This window comes from Glycine soja, chromosome 14, assembly GCF_004193775.1.
Source record: "Glycine soja cultivar W05 chromosome 14, ASM419377v2, whole genome shotgun sequence".
Taxonomy (NCBI): domain Eukaryota; kingdom Viridiplantae; phylum Streptophyta; class Magnoliopsida; order Fabales; family Fabaceae; genus Glycine; species Glycine soja.
This window is the reverse complement of record NC_041015.1, coordinates 14,814,907-14,827,663: the sequence shown is the minus strand read 5'-3', so window position 1 is coordinate 14,827,663 and position 12,757 is coordinate 14,814,907. Positions and strand designations below refer to the sequence as shown.

At 33.0% G+C, this 12,757-nt stretch overlaps 1 long non-coding RNA gene across 1 annotated transcript; it reads left to right on the top strand.

Annotated features, from left to right (window-relative positions):
* Positions 1–7,218: 7,218 nt before the first annotated feature.
* LOC114383100 lies at positions 7,219–8,259 on the top strand. The gene is made up of 3 exons (XR_003660401.1): positions 7,219–7,569; positions 7,671–7,701; positions 7,823–8,259. It is a non-coding gene; the product is annotated as an uncharacterized LOC114383100 (long non-coding RNA).
* The last annotated feature ends 4,498 nt before the right edge of the window (positions 8,260–12,757 follow it).

Genomic DNA, 12,757 nt, shown 5'->3' with positions numbered 1-12,757 from the left:
TTACTAGTTCATCTAAATGCACATTTAACATTAGTGAGTCACCTAATTATAAAAAAATTCTATAAATACCACTACAGCTAAAGACATTCATAGAACTTTCAAATATTCATCTCAACCCCTACCACAATGTGTCACCCAACTGCATACGTTTGTGTTTGCTACAACCAAATCTACAACACTAATGAAGGCACCACCTTCATTAGTAACAACACAAAAACTTTCATGGTCAACAAGGTCATAACCTTTACACAATTGCTTGAACTTCACCAAAAACTAAACATTGAACCACACTAACATATCCGACATCTCCACTTTTGATGCCCCATATTTGAGTCAGGACAACCTTATATGTACACATCTTTTATTTTGCGAGATGATTTTGATGTTCGACAAATGTTCAACATTTTTTTACAACAACCCACCACTACCATTTGTGGAGTTATTTGCCATAATTTGTGAAAACAATAACCCACCAAGCAACCAACATGACTCAACCTCCAATTTTGAGGACCTAACAGATTATTATGGGAGTTGTTGGGTGAAAAACCATGGTAATGATAATTACTCCTCTTTCGAGCCCGAAGGAAGTAACATGTCTTCATCCCACGAAAAAATGTTCAAACGAGATTGGTAATCTGGGGATGATTCATGTCTTAGTTTTTTATGCTTTGAGGTTTTCCCGTGGTGTCCTATGTCAGTGTTCAGTGATCACTTTACGTAATGAAATAAATAATTTGTTTAAGTTTACGTTAATAATTTCCAGTTTACCCACTTCTACTGCAATAGGTACCATGGAAAAATGATAGTCGAAATTGACAACACTTTGCAATTTGCACACGTCTCTTAAAAAACTAAATGTTTCACTGACAGAACTGACATAAAATTGACAACTCAATGTTTTTTTAGTCTTAAAGTTGTATTGGACGCCTGCTGCATCAGGTACTAGGGAAAAATCATACTCGAAATTGACAACACTTTGCAATTTGCACACGTCTCTTAAAAAAATAAATGCTTCACCAACAGAACTGACATAAAATTGACAACTCATTTTTGTTTAGTTTGAAAGTTATATTGGACGTCTGCTTCATTAGGTACCAGGAAAAAATCACACTCGAAATTGACAACACTTTGCAATTTGCACACGTCTCTTAAAAAAATAAATGCTTCACCAATAGAACTGACATAAAATTGACAACTCAATTTTTTTAAAGTCTGAAAGTTATTTTGGATGTCTGTTGCAGCATGTACCATGGAAAAATGACACTCGAAATTGACAATACTTTGCAAATTGCACACGTATATTAAAAAAATAAATGCTTCACTAATATAACTGACATAAAATTGACAACTCAAATATTTTTGTTTGTCTGAAAGTTATTTTGGACATCTGTTGCATCAGGTACCATGGAAAAATGATATTCGACATTGACAACACTTTACAATTTGCACACATTTCTTAAAAAAATAAATGCTTCATGAACAAAAACTGACATCAAATTGACAACTTATTTTTTTAGTCTAAAAGTTATATTGGATGTTTGCTGCATTAGGTACCTCACACTAGAAATTGACAATACTTTGCAATTTGCACACGTCTCTTAAAAAAATAAATGCTTCACCAACAAAACTGACTTAAAATTGACAACTCAATTTTTTTTAATCTGAAAGTTATATTGGTCGTCTGCTGCATTAGGTACTGAGGAAAAATCAATATTGGATTCAAAAGAAGCCTCTAGCAGGAACACAATTCTAACCTTATGAGATTCCAATACACATCAACGGGGAAAAATGTTCATACAACTATAAATAACACTAAACACCCTTAATACAACCACACAATTCCACACAACATACCTTCACAAACCAAATTCAATCTCAATACTATGGCATTCTTGGGAGAAACAAGCAGTCAGACCATTGCTAACTCGAGATTAGCCTTCAAAGATCAATTAGTGGATGAAATCTACTACTGACAGCCATTCAAAGATGCAGGTCAACAATATTTTTTTCAATCTCTACAATTGAAAAATGATGATGATGTTTACACAATGTTAATGTGCAATGAGCAATACTCGTGTGTTGGCCCTATAGAATTATTATGTACCATCAATAGAACACCGGATGGTATACTCAACCTACTTCATTGCACTATTACTCCTACTCATGATGCAATGTTGTATTACAATGGGAAGTGGATCATACCATGTCAAGGCGGGTTTTTGGGTTATTCCTTCACTAGAACAAACCCAATAAGATTTGGCATTCCTTCAAACTCAAGGATATCATCAAGCAAGTTGCATATTTAGGGATTCCTCCTTATGGAATTCATGAATCACAGGTGGTTAGAAGATTCTTCTTTCTACAGCCAGATCATGCTAAATATTCAAAAAAATTAATCAAATATGAAATAACAAAGTTGAGAAATGACGAAGACGTGTTAAAGGTGTTAGTAGAATCCAACTATCGAAAACAATTCTATCCAATAGAAATTTTAGCTATTTTTAGCAAACCAGTAACTCAAATGGAAGGAGACATGTCTCCTGCACAACATCTTTCAGAATATCATTAGTTTCGTCATATTTGCGTTGCAATTGTATTTTTTTAGTATGTTTTGTTATTCTCGTCCCTCATCTCAATCACCATAATGTTTAATTTTATGTGTATTATATAACATAGATGTAGTAATTATTTATTCATTGTGTTTTTTAATTTATTTTAATACTACTAATTAATTTTCTTATTTTTAATTAACATACATAACAAAACAAAACCGCCAATGACACATAAATTTAGCTTTACAACAATTTACAACATGTTCAAATATCTTAAACTTGTAATTTATTTAAATACCTATATCTTAACTAAAAAATTGTATCATAATCTTCTCTAATTTTATTAATTTCCTTTATTTATATTTCTAAAAAATATTTTAAAAAAATTATTTTTTTGAAAAAAAAACAAAAAACCACGTTGAGAATTCGGGTTGGGGGGACCCAAATTCTTAATTGTTTTTTCAAACAAAATTTACAAATCACAGTGCAAATTCAAGTCCCCCCAACCCGAATTTACATTGTGAATAGTGTTTATGTATGTTTGTGTAAATATTAAGGAGAATTGTATGTTTTGATAAATTGTTTTTAGTTATATGTTACGGAAAAAAATTTGTGATTATCTTGTCAAATTCATTGATGATGTGACAAGTCAATGGGTTGTTAACATTGTTGTTACATCATCAATGTTACTTGACAACATGACTAAAACAAAAAAAACTAAATCTTCAAATGATCAAATCCAAAAATTAAAGGACTAAAATAATAAAAATAACCTATTTTATAAGAATCAAAATCTTATTTATGCCAAAAATAAATACTATCTTTGTAAATATATTGTGTAAATAAAAATATAAAAGATAATATTTAGATTTGACTCCTTTATACAAAATTGAATAGAGCTTAAGTACATGAATAAGTCTTTTACTATTTCCACCTCCCTTATTTGCTAAATACACTACTCCCTTCTTATCCCCCCCACCCCCCCCTAAAATATCCTGGGAAATACACTTAAGTTTCATTTCTTGCCCCTACCCCTCCAATAGGGGTGTTCACGGGTACGAGTCACCTGCAAACTTGAATTGATCCAAACCAATCCAAACATTTTGGGTTGGATATTTTTTGTGTTTGGGTCAAACCTGATCCAACCCATTCAAACCCGTTGAGTTTTGGGTCAAATCATAAGTTTTAATATTTGGACCCAGTGACTCTTTGACCTGACTCATTATTGTTGTTGTTATTATAAATTTTTTAATTAAAAAAATCAATTACTATTATTACAAGACTTAGCAACTAAGAGTGAGACCATCTCTTCTTTTCTCAGTTCTCATGATTTCACTCAATCACTCACAAAATTAGGATTTCGACTCCTAATTGGTTATGGAACACCTACTTTGCTTTTTAATTTGTTTCAAACTATTTTAGATTAGTTGAAGTTTCAATTGCACTACTATTTGACTATTTAAGAACATTAGAATTTTTAAACTATGTTGTAATAGTTTTAGTTTTTGGGTTTTAAGGCTTCTTAGGTGTGGTGCTTGAACTTGTTTATTATTTTTTAACTTTTAAATCATGTTTAACATAGCATGTTAGTCTATATGGTGATGATAACAACAATATGATTTCTCCACTAATCTTTTTCATTTCCACCGCTATTTGACTACACATAACAATTATAACACTACCACAAAAATGGTATTCTACGACGCAGGTTTTATGATGGTTCTACAAACACCGATGTAGGATGTGTCTTTGAAGGGAATCCGCACTGCCTCTCTCTCACTCCTTATTTTCATCTTTTTTTTAATCGCTCTCTCTCTCTCTCTCTCTCAGTTTTTGAAAACCCTAAATTCCTTCCCCGCCCCACCCCTGTTGCATCCACTCTCACAATGCATTCCATACTCTTTTCCCACTCCTCTCAGATCCAATTCTCCTCCTCACTCTCTCTGTGTTCGAACCTCCATTGTCGTGGAGACCCCCACGGATGTGCCGATGAAGCTCAACAAGTACACCCTCACTTGTTCTCGTGCACCCTAGCTTCTCCTCATTTTCACCCTCACTCTACCTTTCTCATACACCCTTTCTTTATGCTCTCGCTAAAAAAAATGTCCTCACTTTTGCGTTTCCTCACCATTGTGAACCTCACTTGCAAAAATGGGTGCAGGTGCAGCTGCTATGATGGCAACAACAATTGCAGTTGTGGCAGGGTCAAAACAAGAGCAGATTGATGCTTCTCAATAGTCTCCAAAATAATGATTTGTATCTTTTCTTTTCATTTCTTCCTGTTTTACATTGGGTGATGGTAAGTTTTTGTAGCTTAGTTGAAGATTCCCGAGTTTAAGTGAAAGAAAGAGGCCATATGCGAATTATAGTATTGTAAGATGGTGATAACCTCTTCAAAGTCTTTGCAATAAGATTACATTGAATTTATACAGTTCCTGAAGTTTTAGATGGAGCTATGGATGGATTTCTTAGACAAAACTAAAGTCTCAACCAAGTAGTTTGTGAATTAGATTTTGTAAATCTTATTTTGCCATGAAATGAGTTATCTTTGAAGTAATATGTGGTGTTTGAACTTTAAATATTATTGATAAGATAATTTTTCCAAGTACATATAGGAAAAGGGTTTGGATTAGGTTATAATGTTTTTAGAAATAAATATAAAATATACACTCAATCGTAATTGTTGTAAGGGGAGTGGATTCACACAGTCCCTTTCTGTCAATTGAGCTAATTGTCCTCACATTGTCAATCTAATTTTGAATAAAAGGATATTTTGACAATTTTTTTTATAAATTTATTATTATCGGGTTATTAAACAATTTGGGTCTATTTTCTATTAGCGGGAGTAACATGAGCTTTTCGATAATATTAAAAATAAAATACCAAAAAGCGTTTCCAAACATTTTTCCCATATAATCACTTTACTTGTTTAGCAAGACCTTATCTTGTATGTGCCATGGTTTGACTTGGGATACCTTTTGAAATTAACCCTATATATGTATGCAATAGGCTAAGGTGATTAAGGAATATCCAAGGCATCACTCAAGAAGAGCGTTGATGACCTTAATGGCAGCAATACAAGCCACAACTTATGCCTTCTATTTTGAGACAGATTTGAGTCAACGAAAGTTGGGTTCAGGTATTAGGCTTCTAACAACACTTTATATGGTATGTTAGTTAATTTCATAATTAGTGTTGGATGGTGAACTAATGTTACACCAATAATTAATGGATGATTTATCATGAGACCAAAATTTTGTGGTAGGGAATTGTGGCCACTGGATTCGTGAACATTGCCACTTCATGGTGTGTACGAAACAGAGGTCCACTGTTTGCATCTATTTTCTACCCCTTTTGCCTTGTGGTTGTTGCTTTTGCTAGTTCCCTATTATTTGAAGAACACCTATACTTAGGAAGGTATGCACTATGACCTAGCTTGTTCATTTAAATATGAATATCAATGTGACAATAACTTATGAGAAATATATATTTCTCTTCCATCATTTTATTTACATAATTATTTCACACCTAGTTCGGAAAATTGTTGGTAAGTGATAACTTTTGTATAGAAGTACCAAAAGTACAACTACAGTGCAATGGAGACCACCCGCCCAATTAACGACACTTAGGTAATTAAGTCTTCTCTTATATCAGCTACTAATTACAAGAAATAATTTTCTTATACAAATATGCCACTATTGACAAAACTATCAGGAATATTTGAGATTAAAAGCAAGGGTAGAAGTTTTGCAACGTTCTCAAAGGTAATTATAAAACTTTCATGCTATGTTTTTAGACTTAAAGTTGATATTCTATATATTCTGTCTTTATACTATATATATATATATATATTGAACATTAAGATTCTATTGTAAAAAAACATTAAGATTCTAAATAATATGTAGGAACCTACTCGGGGAAGATCTTGCCCAAATGAATACAAAGGTAAGCTTCAATTTCAATAATCAGCATTCTATGTTAGTTTGCACTTCTCAAATATCGTTTTAGTGCAAAACAAAAGGAGGTTTTGGGGATATCTAGTTATTTCTAAAGTATATTACACTTGTTAAATTTCTTGATTAGCTAGCTTGGATTAATTAGTGTTCTTTCCATTAACAAATGCTTTCACATATCTTTTCTTTTTTCTCTTTTAATTTCTCATATAGATTTTAACATATATTTTACAATTGTTTTCATACTCAATTCATGCTTGACCAGATTTCTGATCTTCATCATTGGGTAGGCGCATGTTTCTTCTTCCTTAGAACATTTTAAAGTATATTACACTTGTTTTACATTCTAATACCATCCTATTCGTTGGTGTAACCTTGGCTTTTACAAATTCAATGCAGGAAACATTGCTTATTGAAACCAAGAATGTGTTAAGGAGTAAGGTAATAATTATTTCCAAATCAAATGCAAATTTTTATTTAAAGTTTTGATTAGATTATTAGTTGTACCTTGAACTTACTCATGTGTATAAGTGATTTCATTTATTACGACACACCAACAAGGACGGTTGGCAAAAACCATCATATAATACAATATGGTGATAGTATTATACTTAAGTTCATTAATAATGAAGATGATTTTTGAATAACCGTCTTGAAATTGTAAGTTCAAGGACGGTTATTCAAAAAACCATCTTTGAATTGTTATGCTTTTTTTTATCTCTCTCTCTAATCTTCTCGAGTACCACACTGACCCTTCATTTCTCTCTCTCTCTCTCATGGTTGCCTTCTCTATCTCACTTTCTCTTGGTCACTCTCTCTCTTTGGTGGAGGATGGTGTGGGTCTGGATGTGGATGCCCTCGACAGCGTCAACGAGGAGGAGGGATGTAGGGACCCTTCAGCGGTGCCTTCCCAGTCCACAGTCGTGGCATTGTAGGCAGCACAAAGGGCGGGAACGGCGCCTCATGGATGGTGATCAGCTTCACCTTCGGCATCTCAGAGTAGCTGAACTAGAACTCGAACAACACTTCAACATTGTGGAAGAAAAAAAAGCGCCGCAACCATGGTAGGTTACCAACACCAAAGAATGCTTCTCAGTTTTTTTTCCTCTGAACTTCATTTATAGTTGTCATAACACTGTTCCGTTTTCTATTTTCTCAAGTGAAGTACTCTAGAGAATCCGACAATCCCACCATGTGTAAGTTCCGTTACCCTTTCTTAATTTGGCAAAATTGTTAATACATGTGATTTATTTTCTGTGGTTATTAGATCATGTGGGTTATGAAGCATAGTATTTTGTATTTTTGTTTCATATGAAGGTTTGATTTAAAGAAATTTGACCAAATTCTCAAGTGCATTGTTGGAAAAAATTACACTAGTGCCTACACGTGAAGTTCGGTCATTTGATTTTGGAGATCGAGCTAAGATAAGGATGTACTTCCCCAATGAGGGTTCCCAATTGACTCCTCCACATTGTTCTATAGCATTCTACTAGAATGGATTATTGCCCTATGGTATTTATTAAATACATGCACACCAGAAGAGTTATATGTTTAGTAATATTTATTGGAACGCTTTCCATCTGGCTACAGTAGGATCAACTTATTTCAAAGTTGTAAGGCATTAAAGCATTATCTCCTCTTAATTTTATTGTTGTGTTAGCTTATGAAACCATTGGTGCATCGTAATGTATTTCCTATGAAGAACTTCCAAACTGGAGTATCAATGTTGAAGTTTGGTCCAACCCTTTTCCTTAGCCATACAAAAGAAAGGAAATATGTCCAATTTTAAATGTGAACATAGTCATTATCAAAATAATATACATGAATTCTCGACAATATGAATTTGTGATTATAGTGGCATATTAGAAGTGCTTAAGGGTTATGGTTAAAAGCACCTGATCCTTCAAGATGTATTCATTGGCAGACTCAACATAAACAACCCTATATTTTCAGATTAACATTTTGCCCATTTAATGAAATCAAGGTTTCATGTGCTTGATTAATGTATGCCTCCCAATTTATTAATTAGATGTAGCTTTCTAGCATATTTTTCTTCTTCTTTCTTTCTTTTCATAATTACATAAGCATATATTTCTAGGAATTTGAGAGAGATGTTAAAATTAGATGTTGCAGAGTACATGATGTCCATTTGTGGTGATTCTGGTCTAAGGGACATATCTTCACCTGGAAAAAGTGGTAACATCTTCTTTCTTTCTCAAGATGATAGATTCATGATAAAGACACTGAAAAAATATGAACTAAAGGTTTGCAATGACATTTTTTTCTTTCTTCATGGATCAAATTTTTTTTATATTAACATATTGTGTTGAATTGATCAACTGGTATCTGAATTCGACATTTGTGCAGTTGGATACATAAGCGTATTAGATGGCTGGCATATAGACAGTACTATAGAGTGATGTACAGTTCCATATATACCTACTACCCATTTACCAAACCCCATAGATACCAAGAATACTTTATAGTGCCACTAATCTGGTGACAAATTTTAAGGACAAAGTTTAATGAAATCCAATGCCAAAATGGCTAATTGAGACCATTTGGGTGGGTATTTTTTATAGAGAAGTATTTTTTTAATCTTGTATGGAGAAAAGATGATTGCTTATAAGTCTATCTTTGACAATCCATCAACACCAGTAGGACTTGCTACTGCCAGTAATTTGATTACAATTTTCAAGGACAATATTCATGAAATCCAATATAGTGAAGGCCATATTATGATGGACATTTCTAGATAAACATGTTTTTATGTAGAAAAGATACTTCTAGACCAAAATACATGATGGCTTATCTTTTTGGCTCTTGTAGTTCCATAGACACCAATAATACTGCCGATGCCTATAATCTAATGACAATTTTTAAAGGCAAAGTTCATGAAATCCAATGCCAAAATGGCTAATCAAGAATGCGCTTTAGATGGGCCTTTTTGGTGAAAAAATGTTCTTATGTTATTTAAAAAGTCACTTTTAAAGAGAAATCAATGGTTGCTTATGTTTCCATCTCTCACAGTAAATAATGAATTTGATTTACCCAATTAAATGACAATTCCATAGTTCCTGGTTATACATATATATTTTCACTTGTAGGTAATGCTCAATATGCTTCCTAAATACTATTATCATGTAGGAAGTTATGAGAATACTCTTATTACAAAATTCTTTGGTCTTCATTGAATAACACTAAGAGGTGGTAAAAAGGTATAACAAGAAGAAATCTGGGCTTAACTCAACCCTAAAAGATAGCTCATAGAGTGAGGGTTACCCTCACCTTATATGCTCTATCTTGACACTATCTCTAGTCAATGTGGGACTTGGGTATTTTCTAATTCACCCCCTCACGCCCAACACTCTTTGGGCTTGGTGCGTGGTCCTTTTGAATGGATCTAGGATAGGCTCTGATACCAAGAAGAAATCTGGGCTTAACTCAACCCTAAAAGCTAGCTCATAGAGTGAGGGTTGCCATCACCTTATATGCTCTATCTTGACACTATCTCTAGTCAATGTGGGACTTGGATTTTTTTCTAATTTAACAAATATCTATCTCTAGCTTCTTCTTTTCAATTAGTACTACAGATATGAATAACCTTCGTTTCCACCTCACCTAGTGAGAAAAGGGTTGGTTGTTGTTGTTTTTGTATAAATATTTCTTTCTTTCTTCATTGGTTGTTGTTTTTCATTAGGTTCGCTTTGTGGTCATAGGGAATATGTTTTGCAGAGAACTTCATATTCACCGTCGTTATGATCTAAAGGGGTCTACTCAAGGAAGATATACAATCCAAGATAAAATTAATACCAATACAACATTGAAAGATGTTGATCTAAAATATGAATTTCATATGGATAAAAAATTACAAGAATCCCTATTCAAGTGAGTTCCTACTTTTTAAGAGCTACTTTTGTTAAAAGTGATTGGTATGCAATTTTTTTTCCGTACAAGGGAGTATTTGTTGACAATGTTCTAGAATATAACAATCCTGTTCTTCTAGAGCATATAATGCCTATTTCAATGGAAATTCTTAACTGTTATTGCTCTAACAAATGCTTATGGCATTCAACAACAATCATTTTACTTTATTAGTGGATTAATAATACTAGTCACAACATTGATCATGGTTGTGATAGGGTGTTTCGTTGATCCCCTGAAACCACAAGGTTATGGGACTAATTTGCATGAAATTCTGGTTGGTTGCTATCTCTACTCGCCATAATTGAAATAGATGACCTTTCAAAGTAATGCAAAGATATATTGGATTATTTGTAGTTTGAATCAAGCTTCTTGTTTGATCCAGCTATTATGGCTTTTACTGATTATAATATCTAGTTAATTTCCAAGTTAACAACTTCAGAAGTCATGAAAGTTGTGCCTTTTCATATTTTCTAATTGAAAAGATCTAATCCTGAACTTTACATTAGAATCGGCAAACCAAAAATGTTACCATGGTAGAGAAGTTGCATTAGATATAATTAGTGTAGGGTGATTAGATTTGTTATGAAACTGTTAGCAAAGGTTCCACTTCTTTCAGTGAATTTTCTTTTTCTTTCCAATAGAGAAGTTATAATTCATGCATTAAATAATGACTAAATGGAATTCACCTAACTATCAATTACTCGGACCCTCTGGGTTATGATTGATTTACTTCCATACCGGCACACTTAGCCTAGAACGTTACAGAACTGATTTGTCACTGTTTGTTCAAGTGTATATGCACTAAAGTATTTATCATGACAATTTTGTTGGACTACTTATCGACTGAAGGATTAATAAGCTTTGCTTCTATGAATAAAAAATACGCTTACCTTCTAGTTTTGTGGGTTATGAAGCATAGTATTTAAGCCTAGTTTTGTTTTAAGTATAATTAATGCTTGAGTAGTTAGGCTAGTGCAATATACACCTGAATGATTAAGAATTAGTGTTTTTTAATGATTGGTGAGTTAATTTGAAGCATGTATTTTTTCATCCATTTGATATGGTTTTTGTAAGACTTTTTTATTCAAGTTAAAATACTCCTAATCCCTAAATCCTAATACTATGCTTCTTAATAAAAAAATTTCTTATAAAATAGGTCACCTAAGGTTGAGAGTATGGATAAAAATGGATACTAAAATTTAATGAATTAAATTTTATAACATATTTGTTGGATCAAGTGGCCTTCGAATAATTAAGAAAGGGGGGGGGTTGAATTAATTATTAATGTGCCTTGACTAATTAAAAACTTATCCTTCTTAATGTTACTAGATTCAACTAAGTTATGTAATTTAAACAATAGTAAAGCGTAAAAGAAAAGTACACAGTGGAAATTAAAGAGTGTAAGGAAGAAGAAGACAAACACAAGAATTTTATACTGGTTCGGCCATAAACCGTGCCTACATTCATTCCCCAAGCAACCTACGGTTCTTGAGATTTCTTTTCAACCTTGTAAAATCCTTTACAAGCCAAAGATCCACAAGGGATGTACTCTCCCTTGTTCTCTTTGAAAAACCAAGTGGATGTACCCTCCACTTGAACTGATCCATAAGAGATGTACCCTCTCTGGTTCTTAGCATAACATTCCCCAAGTAGATGTACCCTCTACTTGTACCACAAAGAATGTACTTTCCAATGTGTTGGGACAAAGAATTCTCAAGCGGTTAGTCCTTTGAATCTTTGTAAAGGGAAAACAAAAGATATCTCAGGCGGTTAGTCCTTTGAAATCTTTTGCTTAAGGGGAAGGGAAGAATCAAAAGAATTCTCAGGCGGTTAGTCATTTGAATCTTTTGTAAGGGAGAAGAGAGACACAAAAGAATTCAGGCGGTTAGTCCTTCGTTCTTTTGGCAAACGGATAAGAGAATGAAAAAGATCAACAGCACAAGTTTTTGAATGAAGAACTTTTCTTGGAAGAGAAAGTGTTGAACAAAAACTTTTAGAAAGATGAAGAGAAATGAATCAGAAAATTATGTAGAAAGAGTTGAAAGATATTGAATGATGTTGAGAGAGAAGATTGAAAGATAAATTTTTTTTTTTAAATTCATGCCATGGTCACATATTTATAATCTCTTGATGACTCAAGTCAAAGCTTGTGACTCTTGACAATTTCTTTAAAACTAGTCACTTAGAAAGTTATGACTTTTGAAAAAATCTACAAAAACAAGTCACTTGAAGAATTGTGACTTTTGGAAATTTATTTTTCGAAATCAGTCACTGGTAATCGATTACCATTAAGGTGTAATCGATTACACATCAACATATGTGACT